The sequence below is a fragment of the Artemia sp. Qi Xiang Cuo genome, chromosome 1 (assembly GCF_049724085.1).
Source record: "Artemia sp. Qi Xiang Cuo chromosome 1, ASM4972408v1, whole genome shotgun sequence".
NCBI classification, from domain to species: Eukaryota; Metazoa; Arthropoda; class Branchiopoda; order Anostraca; family Artemiidae; genus Artemia; species Artemia sp. Qi Xiang Cuo.
Window position 1 is genome coordinate 91,791,473 of NC_142794.1, and position 12,314 is coordinate 91,803,786.

The window sequence follows — 12,314 nt, forward strand, 5'->3', positions numbered from 1 at the left end:
ATTGTGAGTCAGGTCTTAGAGCGCAGGACAAAAACTATGTTTTATAGTGTGGTAAAAGTGCTTTTTGGAGGATTATTATGATCAGAATTATTTCGGCGTTCAGGCATTGCAATTCAGTCATTATTATTATCTCTGCTCCTATTTGTCGTCAATTGAAGTGAGCATTGTTGTACACCTAAAATGTAAGTCACAATAAATCTATTGCCTTTCTATTTGTGTTTATTTTATATGTCTGTATCTAGTTGCACGGCAGGTAATTAGTTCACATGTCTCCATCAGTAGCGCTCCCAGGGATCTGATTTCTACATTATATTACAGGTAATTGATTTCCAGATAGCCCAAGGAAAGGAGGTTACATTTTATAGTTACATATTTTATTGTCTTGCCTTTAGCGAGTTGCGCGATCGGTATACCGCTTTTAAGCATCATATTACATATGGCACAGTCCTTAGCGCTATAAGTGGCGCTATCGGAGAACTTATAAGGTGTAAGTTCACAGCTTAAAGCATAACATTACATTGACGCGGTCAATCCTTATTACCACAATTTAACCCACTCTAATTTTTTTATCGCTACAAGTTCTTGAATATTGCAATTCAATTTCTCCGGTTTGTACTCATACATGTTTGACACAATGTCAAACATTGGCATTCCAGTTTTAACTTAGAGCCCTTTTGAGTGACAAATCATTTGTGGGGATGGAAATACATACCTAATGATGAGTGATAGCATCCCAGTTAATAGCGATTTTATATTAGAAGTCCGTAACACAAGTTACTTAACCTAAGAATGTAGACGGACGTTGAACGGTAGTTTAAAATAATCAATAACAACCAGTAACAACACTACATTCTTCCGGATCTTGTGTAATCGGTGTTATGGACTTATATAGAACAAACGAAGACACCATACATAAAATGAACTATCTAACGAAATGTGCAAAATGAAAGACAATTTTTATATGAAAAATGAAAGATAATTAACCAATTATAACAAATATGAGTCTTATCCAAACCAATGCAATATGATTAAACTGGTGTAAAATTGGCTGAGAAGGGCCACTACGCCAGGTCACTTAAGTCTCTTAAGAATGTGATTTTTCTTCTAGCTGGTGAATCATTTTTAGTTGGTCCATCAAAAATTGTGTTAGAATCTCATGTTGTCTTATACTGTGGTATGAATATTTGTACATTTTTTATCATCAATTATCTTAGATAACTATAGACTAAAACTAGTCTTATTCTAAGCGATCACTCCGCACCTTTTCTTTTTCGACAGCATACACATGATATCTAGAGTTTGGTGTACTGAAAAACAAAATATTCGTTTAGACGGTCATATTTTCATGAAAACGCATTATTTTTTATTTATTAATTGAAAAGCCGTCTACAAAAATTGAAAAAGACGGAGCAAAATATGAAAAAAACTAAGGAAACGAAAATGATAGACGATTAAAAAGATAAAACAAGAAAATAGGGAGCCAGTCCCCCTTGATTTAGTCATTCCGGCTATTGAGAAAAAAAAAATTTCATTACTTTCATTTTTTTTCATCTTAAAACTTAGAGATAAACTTGGAAAAGTTTTAAATAAACAGAATCTCTGTTTCTTTCAAAACTAAACAAAAACATAAACATTTTTTCAACTCAGGAAAAGATAAAACTAACCCTGTACTGGGTAGTGATGTCTAGAGAGCCCCGTCTTCATGTGGGCAATTTTACACCGGTAGAACCCATCAACAACTTGGTGAACGTTTGCATGAACACAAAATTTCAATAGATACGTTCCTGAGATTGGAAAATAAAAATGACAGCTTTGAATCCGCCTTGGCCCTGCATATCCTTGAAAATCTACTTTTTGAGGAGGCAACTTTAATATCTACTGTAAATGGCCTACCGCATTCTTTTAAAGAGGTAATTAAGATAAAAAAATATATATACAGAAATTTGGCTATAAATAGAGATACCGGAGATATTTCATTAAGCCCAATTTATAACAATTTAATATTAAAAGACTAAATCAATATTTTCGTTCAGTCCAATTTAAGAGAACCTAGTTGCATATCTAATGAAAACCAAAATTGTAGACCAGCCAAAACTATTGCAAGACAAAAAATTCCTGCTAAATCATCTTGGTAAATCCTTTTTCATTGATTCCTACCCGGTTTTTATTCACTGTCTTTTCTGTTTTTGTCGGGTAAACTTCGAAAGGATAGTTTTTCGTTCTTCTTTTTTCTTTAGCACTGAGGACGACTTGGCGGAGCTCCTTGTCGAAATATTTGCTTGTTCTTCGTCTTCATGTTTTGCCACTGGCTGACAAAATCCTCGTTTTCTCAGTTTGTTTATTTTATTTTTCATTTATTATTTCCTTTCCTCTCTTAGTTTCATATGTCATGTATAGCATGTATGGTCTTAGAAAGTATTTATATCACTCTTTTCTTGAAACGAAGGGGTTTCTCAACCAACAACAGTTTGGATTCAGACCCGGACACTCGACGGAAAATACTCTGGCGTCACTAAGCCTGGTTATTAATAAGGCACTTGACCTGGGACTTGTACCAGTCGCTATTTTGCTTGACCTTAAGAAAGTGTTCAACACAATGGCTCATGGAATTTCATTAGGTAAACTAGAGCACATTGGGGCTAGAGGAGAGGTATTGTAATGGTTCCGGTCTTACTTTACAAAGCGATATATTTACATAGGAGAAGATTCACTAAATAGCATCTTTGTAAACTTTGGTGTGCCGCAAGGCTCAGTCCTGGGTCTACTGTTATTCCTTGTTCACATGGATGACCTATGTTGTGTTCTAAATCCTTTATTCAACACTTCACGATGTTGCAAATTTTGCTCGAAACTTCGAGCAATGAGGGCAAATATAATCTACTTGTGGCTTTTGGGGGTGACACTACAATAGCCTCCCATGACTCTGACGTGTCAGCACTCGAGAAAAACTTGAGGTCATCTTAGAAGAAACCTACATTTGCGAAACTTGAGGTCATTTTAAAAGAAACCTACATTTGAATGAATGTCAGTTGATTTGCAATAAATGTTAAAAAATTGTACGTTCTCTTTTTCTCTGGATTGGAACTTCCCATCCAGAAATACAAGGACTAACGACTTCTCGAGGAACAATCAAGTGACTAGAAAGGGATTATGCGAGGTACCTAGTTGTAGTCCTTGACAAAAACCGTTCCTACCTACACAAAGGTGCCGGTAGGAAATTCTCCTCGGTGGGAGGGGGGGCAGACACTAGAACAGCATTGGTGGGTGGGAGACAGGGAATATATTTTAGGATATTGTTTTAAGGAATAAGTTTATTTTAAATACATTTAGAAAACATTCTCAAATTAAAAGAACAGCTAAATTTGCCTGCAAAATGAAATAAAAAGTTGATTTTAAACGACAAGGATTTCTGGCAAAGGAGTCAATCCTTTTAACCAATAACATATTTAATTATTATGTATTTAATCTTAAAACAAAATCAGATTCAAACCAAAATTATAGAAAGATATATTTCTTCCGAAGATTATAACACATGTAGACTTGTCTTCATGCAGTTTTCTAAGCCTTAGAATAGGCTACAGAGGGAATAAAGATACTCAAAAATCATTCTGCCTGCATAGATACCAGGTTTTGATTTTATAACGGCCATGTAAAATATACCTCTTTCATAACAGCACAATACTCTCCCTCGAACTAAAATCCCTTATATCCTTAAACATATACAAATTACAGAATAGCGAAAGAAAAAACTAAATCTAAACTTACAATGTAGCTCTCAAATTGACCTTTGTTCTTTGAATTGTCCAATTCTAATGAATAAAATGAACAGGTTAAAAAAAATTTTTTTATCAAAAGTGAATCTTATCAAATAGTTTGTGATAATAAACTGTAAGCAAAAAGTAACTTATGCCAATGTTCACAAAAACTAAAAACGGATTTGTTATGATAATTGGTACACCAACAGAATTGGCGTTTTATCCTGCATTTAAATTTATAAAATTTATTCAGTTTTCTGTTACCCAGAATATAACTACCAAATCATATTATTGACTTACGCATAAAGTGAATATACCACTCGATGCCTTTTTTTTATACTGATTACAAATATAATAATCATTTCTATCGGAAATGAATTTCAGCCCAAAAAAAAAATCAAAAACGCAGACAAAACTTGTTTATATCCATTTTTGTTACGTTTTTACAAGTCAAAAAAACATTTCAGGAGGGGTTCAAACTCCCCTAACCCCCCCTCTGGGTACGGCCTTGCACGGACTACAGGGAATCAGGCAGCAAAGTCTGTCAAAAATGCAGCCATATCACAGAGAAGCAACTTTTCAAAATGTGTTAGTGCTATATTGTCTTTGTCAGAAATAAGTGTGGTGCATCATCATGCACACGGCTGGATTTACCAATGGGCCCACTAGACAAGGGCCTAAGGGCACACTAGACAAAGGCCTAAGGGCACACAACGCAAGGGGGTGAAATAAATTATCACTGAGCGAATATTTTCTTAATAAAAACTTGGTTGATGTGATTTATCGTCAAAGTGCCAGGTCCTCTCCGCCGCACACCTCGCCTATTCACAGAAAAGTCATTTTCAGACAACACAGAAATTCCGTGGCCACTTATATACTGTTGGATGTCTCCCAAGAGAGGCAGCTGGATTTTGGTATCACCTCTCTTTCATTAGTTTAGGCTCATCAGTTGCGTTATGTTTAGTCCCTCCACTACCCCCGAATTTTCGAAGATTTTCCCGATAATCTCGCAGAAACAGACCAGCAAAAACACTTAGACCTACACGTGTCAAAGGTTCCAACCCGGCCCTGATCATGCATATGATAATTTATTTTATCATTTAATTTACAATGGGTCAGAATTCGTTCTATACTGTATTATAGGATTCAAAAGTTAATAATTATACATAGATTGTCGTAGAAACTTCAGAAGGAGATCATTCTATAGGAAATTGAAAGTTCTGGTGCCCTTTTTAAGAGTCAAAAGTGATTGGAGGGCAACCAGTCCTCAACCCATCGCCTCTTTTTTCCCCAAGAACATTTGATAACAATTTTGATACATAAATTTTGTTAATCATAGCTGGAAGGTCCAATAACTATGCCTTTAGGGATATAAATCCCTCTCAGACCACATGGTCAGGGCTTTAAGTCATGCAATTGGCCCTTTGTTTACATACAGTAGCCTATTTCTTATCGGGAAAGAGGGGTTTGTTTGATCCATGGTGTCCAAAAAGGCCAAGGATATTCAGGTGTCCTGTCCTCCATACTATTAAATTTCGTTTTTGATTGAAGAATAAAGCGTGCCTTGAATTCCACTAGAGGCGTCGAAAGGTAGTCCTGATTTATTCTTTAGTGACCTTGACTATGCAGACATATTATCCTGACGACGAAAATGGTGGATGATGCAAAAGCCATTCTGTATAATGTAGTTGACACGGGAGTTGGTCAGGCTGAAGATCCACAAAGACAAAACAAAATTCAGCGGAACTCCGAAGACGTGCTGAGAAACAGTATCTAAGGTGAAGCTTTTAGGGAATTTTAGGCGGATATTGAACTAGATCAAAACACACTATGTGCAAGTAGATTGTCAAAAGGGTGTATCAGCAACGCCTCAGGAACGGCTTAGGGAATTAAGCTGAAACTTTCAGGGTATATTGAGGGGGATTCTGAACTAACCAAAAGACACTATGTGCATGCTATTACTACTACTATGACGACTATTGCCCTATTGCTACTATTGAGTCTAATGGCATTAAGGAAAAAGTCTAAATGGCATTAAGGGGAAATGATATCATTTTGCAGATATCATTTATAGATTAAAAAGATGGATTCTATAGATACAATTCTGCAAAAACAGTAAATAAAAAAATGAATAAAACACTTGCGTTTCAGAGAGAAAACATATGGAAAATACATATCAATTTCTTTAACAGATACAATTACAGCATCTTACCAAAAATCTTAAAACTTTTCTTGAGCGTGCCGTCCGGGATGCTAGAACAAAGATCCAGATTGGTTACTCTTATAGCCAACCGAGGGAAATATAATCGTAGTGCCCTTGAAAAGTTTTATTCTACCTTTTCAGATCATTCTGTTCTTTACCCTATTTTTAGGCAAAACGATTTTAGTGATATTTGAGTAACTTATTTCCATTTCTGTAAATATATTCTCAATCTTTCTCTTTGGAATAGGAATCGAAAAATAATAAATACGTTTTACCTTCCGAATATTACTGAGAAGCTGTAAACGAAAAGCTTTCAGAACCAGCGTACCGGCGTTTGTCGCCTCACCATAGTTTGATTCATTTGTTTTATTAATTTTATTTATTTTTTTCATTTTTTATTTTCATTCGATTTTCATTTTTTTTTAAGTTTTCATTTTTTTTCGATTTTCATTTTTGAATCATATCTTTTTTTAAGTGTTTACTCCACTGTGATGTGAGTGGGTTATAAATAAATATTATTATATTATATTTCAATGGTTCTTGTTTTGAAAAATTTAATTTTTCCAAATTCACATGCTGAAACGGGAACCATTTTTCTTCATGATTCCACAAGTTATCAATTTTTGCTTGCGATAAGAAAACACTAGAAGGATTTTCAAATGAACCCTTGGCTTATTTCTGACGTTTTAAAGCAGCCTCAAGTGAGGATATCGGAAGAAAGATAGCGTGAAATTCCCCTAAACTTAGAGTTTCTGAGGCTATACTAGAAATCCTACTTTTTTGCGTGTTTTCGGTAAAGCGCTATTTTGACAAATCTGCAAAGAGAGAAAAATGTTAACAGTGTGTTTATTCACACTTGTATTATAAATATCAGCTGCATAGACTGAAAGGCAATAATTCCTGCTCGTTTCAAATTACTCCTTATTTTTATCAAAAAAACTTTATCAAAAATTAATGCTGAGTGGCATCTTAGGGCAAAAGTTTTACTTTAAAGTTAATTCTATGTCCAGTTAAAATGGAGAGTTTTATACTGTACAAAACGGTAAAATAAATAGAAGAAACAAAAGTAAAATAAAAATATATTCTTAGTAAAATAAATTTTTATTTTAAAATAAAAATTAATAAAATCTAAATTCTAATCTAATTAAAATAATTTAATTTAGTTAAAATAAAATCTAATATATATATTAGTAAAATAAATTTTTCTTTTAAAATAAAAAGAAAAAACTAAAAGTGGAGTTTTGATACGCGGCACTGTAAGCTGAGGAAAAGTTATAATTCTAATCCACCTTAGATTAAGTAAACATTATTCAAAATCATAGATTTATCTCATTATAATATAAGAAAAAACCTATTTTTCTTTATATTTGATACGCAAGAGAGCATTTGGTCACTAGAATATGCAGAATGACAGAATTCTTAAAGGAAAGCTTGATTATACAGTCGTTCATTCTTTTATTCAATACCAAAAATAGGCAAGGTAAAATGATACAGCAAATACTATAAAAAAACAACAAAAGAATAAAATCCATTACTTATTAAACTTTGTTTACAATTAAATAAAATTCTATCTCTGAAACTAAAAGGGTGCAATCAATGATGATTTTCTTTAGTGAATATAACATAACAGCTTCAAAAAGCATTATTTTATTCATACATACTAGGAAATGATGGTCTAAAGTATGTGAACGTACATTGTATTAGCGGTTGTGGGCCCTAATCAAGGGGGGGGGGATGTTAAATGGCAATCTTAATTAAAACGGGAAAATAACGGACACTTGAAGTATATCACGAAGACAGTAGTGAAGATGTTTCAAATCCTAGAAATACTTTAGCACCAGTAAGATTCTAGATGGTCGATTGTTGTTTTTGTTGCGAAAACATTTATTTCATGAATAAAATGATATTCCCTGTGGTAGACCTGTGCCCAAGTTCTTGTGCTGCTACTTTCAGAATGTTGCTCCAACAGTCAAAATTGATCTACTAAAAAAAATGTCTTTATTAAATGGTGATTATTAGCATGAAACAGTATTAAACTCCCTAGAGAAGTTAGCGCCCTTTTTAAAGTATTTATTTTGACAAGATTGTGGTGAGGAGTTGCCAACTTCAGGACTCAAGGTGTACATCTTTGGAACTTTAGAGGTATAAATCCAGGCTTCTAAGGCTACAGATCCTCAGGTCCCTGAGTTTGACCTCTTAAGCATAGAACTTGAGGCGCATGAACTTTAACCAAAAACCTCGGGAGCTGATTCCCAGAGTCTCCACGACATACACCTTGAGTCCCACAGTTAATAGCCTCTCGCAAATATTTTACAAAAGAAAATCAAAAGGATAAGCTGTTTTTAATATATTTAGCACTGATACTGCTCAGTAGCAAACACAGTATAAGTATATATGTACAGTAGCGAAAAGTTTCTTCAGAAATGACACAGATTAAAGTGCTCGGAAAAGGACATATCTCTAAGCGTCACAGCAGCAATAGTTTCAGTTTCTTCTTGGAATTCAGTCAGATCACAGCATAAGCCCGTCGTAATGCGCTAAGCATTTGTCATTGCGCGTGCGTGAAGAGGCAGAGTCATAAAGAGAGGTCTAAACCAATATGTGTCAAACATCTTTAATGGAGAGTATAGGACTTTTCACTACTGTTTATATATAGCCAACTTATACTGTGGTAGTAAAACAATCTTGTCAACACGAGCAAACTATTCAGAAAAGAAAAACTTTTTCTGAATAACTGAATAGACTTCTAAAATACTGCTTAACAGAAATTTTGAGCGCAAATTTTCAAAATAGTAGGCATTATCCGATTTAAAAAGCCAAGACTTTTTAATATTTTTGCTTAAATTAGACTTGAGAAATGGGGATAAACTCAACAGAAGAAGTTTAAATCAAGTAATCATGAGTAGAAACTGGAATTCTAGTGAGTCCTGAATATTACCATATTTACCAAATATCAATGCATTACACATAACTTAAAGGGGTTGTGCCAAGACGTGTTTTCAAAATACTATCATTTTACTCTGAAAATTATCTGTGACAGAGAGAGATGGAGTCATTGAAGTAGTCTTTTGGTATCTTTTTGTCGCATCAGGATTCAGTTTGGCAAATAAATAGTGATTTATGTAAAAATCTAACAAATTTCCAAAAATATTGAAAGAATCTATTTTTTCCCCTGAATTCCAACAATTATTCAACCTGAAATAATTTGAAACTCTGAGGGTTAGCTTTTTCTTACTTAACCTCAACCAGAGGCGACGCTATAGCGTTGCCTATTATCAACCATCCAGAGTAAATAAAACACACAGGTACAATATAATAACAAAAAATATATAAATATAAAACAGAATAAATTCAATTTGAAGAGGTTACATTAGTAATTAAGACAATTTTTCTTAATGCTCTACATTAAACTTTTACTGTGGCTTAATAGAAAATTATAGTAAAATAAAGAGAAAAATTAGCAAAAGATATATTCAGAATCTCTTTTAGGAAGCAGGTGGAATTTTAATGGGACGGATATAAATTTAAAAAAAGAAGAACAAAACATGCAAATTATAGGGAAAATACACGAAATTATAGAAAAACCGCATGATTACAAAATTTTAGGTGAAAAGTCCAAATATCGCTGAAATAAAAAGACGTATTTTTTCAAAGTGCTTTTAGTAAATATAAAATGGAATACCAGTAAAAATATAAACAGAAACACCTCAAATCAGGGTAGAGGTAAGTCAGGTTACCTCTTAATACAGGGACACCTTACTTACCTCTTACTTAATACAAGGGCAGCGAAACAGTAAATGACGTTCTTCACGAATAAGAAGTCAAATTCATAATCATTGACTGCTGTCTGATCAGATCTTCACGAATAAGAAGTCGAATTCATAATCATTGACTGCTGTCTGATCAGAAAATTGGACGATCACGTCCAATGTTAAGAAATATAAAAACCCCTAACTCCTAAGAAAAGAGTCAGACTTCAGAACATGGATAAATATAGACATGCCAACACAATTCAACTACGTTGATCTTATAATGGTTGAATGGGGACTTCTTAATACAACAATCAAATACTTATTAAAAAAAAACAAAAAACAAACAAACAAACAAAATAATCGAAATAGTTATAGCCTTCACAAAAACTGACTAACTTACAAAAAAAAACACTATTCCGAAATACACTATGTCCTTAACACGTGAACCAGCATACCTTGGCTCGAACGAACACTTTGTTTTACCTGACAACCAGTATGAAAATTTATCTGGCCACATTAGACACCCAAATTACAGCTTCTCTCTGCGACCCTTTGGCCTTAAAAAAGAAAACTTGTTGATAAGAAAAGAAAAAGTAGGAAAAATGTAACAGTTTATTTACACAAAAAAAGAAAAAGATAAGCTTGGCAATAAACGTTAAAACTACACTAACTTCAGTATTAGGCACGTCCTAACATTTTTTTTTAACTTTAAATATCAATTTCGATAAGAATATCAGCTTCAGCCGACAATATCGATAAGATCATGACCGAGGGTCTCAGCTAAAAACATAGCACAAAAGTCTTTTGAAACTCGGGTTTATAAATTACACGGCATATTTATCACGTTGAATGTAGCTAGGCAAATTATCATAAACTATCCTAGCTTGATAAATGCATTAAAATGTTTACTAGGTGTGGTTTCACTGAACGTCGTTAATTGAGAAAATCAGAGCCTATCGAGAAATGATCCACAAAATCTTTAAATTTCTTTTTGTGGAGGATTAACATCTACCATCTGTTAATAAGGATCTTCCTTTTTTCAGAGTCAATGCTTCGGCATCTTATATCTTTTGCCAAGAATAAGCTTGCATATAATCATTGTTTACATAACTATTATATATGGCGCAGAGTTTCAAAGCAGATAGATACTACAGGGATTTCATCAGATAATTTTTTTTTACACCATAGGCATAAAACACTAGGACAGGAAGTATCCGAGCAGAAATTTTAAGCTAGTTCTAGTGCCTTTTTTTCAAGCAATAAAAAAAACTACACCATACAGAGGTTTGGAAGCAGTGACCAATGAGCCATGCATGGCTTTTTCAAAAATAATTAGGAATGGAAAAGTCGGTCTTACATTTCCCCCACTGCTTCCAACAAATCTACCTCCAACCCCTGGGCTGCATCCAGGATCTTTTTTCGGGGGGGGGGGGCGTGTTACAAAAGTATTTATTTAGGGGGGAGGGGGTTACAAAAGTATTTTTTCGGGAGGATTTAGAAAAATAAAACTTTAAAAATGCTTGAAACATTTGTTTATATTCTTTTTTGTTACGTTTTTACGGATCGGAAAAAATTGCGAGGGGGAGGGGGCTCAGACCCCCTAACACCCCTGGATATGGCCTTTACCCAACCCCCAAAAATTGCATGGAGTTCCCATTTTTTAGGGGTGTATTCCCTTTTCAAAGTAATATTATGCAAAAGTTCAGCTTTATATGAAGATCGGAGGGAAGGAGCACTCCCCCAGAAGGGAAAAGGGCACTCCCATGGGCTTAACGTTTGAGTATCAACATTTTATATATAATGATGTCACTCTAAATAAAACATAAACTAAGCTTTATAATAAACAGCAGATTTGCCTATGATTTTCCACATATAGACAAATCTCAGGTTATTTTTGTTTTCAGAAGCACTCTTTCCATTCTTTAAAAAAAATAAAAGAAAACGACCTTTTCTATTTAATGAGTTGAAAGCACTAAGACAAAAAATAAATCTTAGGTTAGTTCACGCTTAATGTTTTAAGACCTTTAATAATAATCGTTGATTAATTGGAATTTTTTCAAGTAATGGAGTTGTTACGAAATTAAGGCCTTCCCGAAATTCAATATTTTTTTGAATTTCCAGGCATTTTTTATTTAAATGATTACCCCCCCCCTCCACCTCTAAAAATTTTTACATGCATGTCGGTTTCATGAATTAGCAAGGGTGGTGTTCTATCTCCGTTTGAATGTATTATTTTGACTGACCTCGTCCTAAGGAACACGACAAAGACTATGGGAGAACATAGTCCGAATAGGAAGGTGAAACTTACAGAATTAAATTATGCATGTGATATGAGTGTCCTAGATAAAAAAGAGAGCGAGAAGAATGAAAATTTTGGAGGTTCTGAGAAATCCTGGTGCAAAATTAGATTCGAAACTTGATGTTAAGATGATTAGGCCGCTTCGGCTAGCAATCAATATTAGAGAAAACCCAAGAAGAAAAACGTGGATATTTCCAGCCAGTGAAAAAGCAAAAATGCTAAACGTTTCGGCCGAGAACTCCCCTCAGCCGTCCTCAGTGCAAAGATAGACGAATAATCAAAGGCCGTAAAACAAACTCACTAAA

The 12,314-nt window shown here is 34.0% G+C and overlaps 1 protein-coding gene across 1 annotated transcript in view; it reads right to left on the reverse strand.

Moving 5' to 3' along the window:
* Nucleotides 1-10,006: 10,006 nt before the first annotated feature.
* The window catches only part of LOC148956917 (LIM domain-binding protein 2-like), a 60,200-nt gene continuing 57,892 nt past the window's right edge, over nucleotides 10,007-12,314 (reverse strand). The window contains exon 12 of the mRNA XM_089087763.1: nucleotides 10,007-10,267. The gene's annotated coding sequence lies outside the window, so the exon portion shown is untranslated. The remainder of the gene's footprint in view (nucleotides 10,268-12,314) is intronic.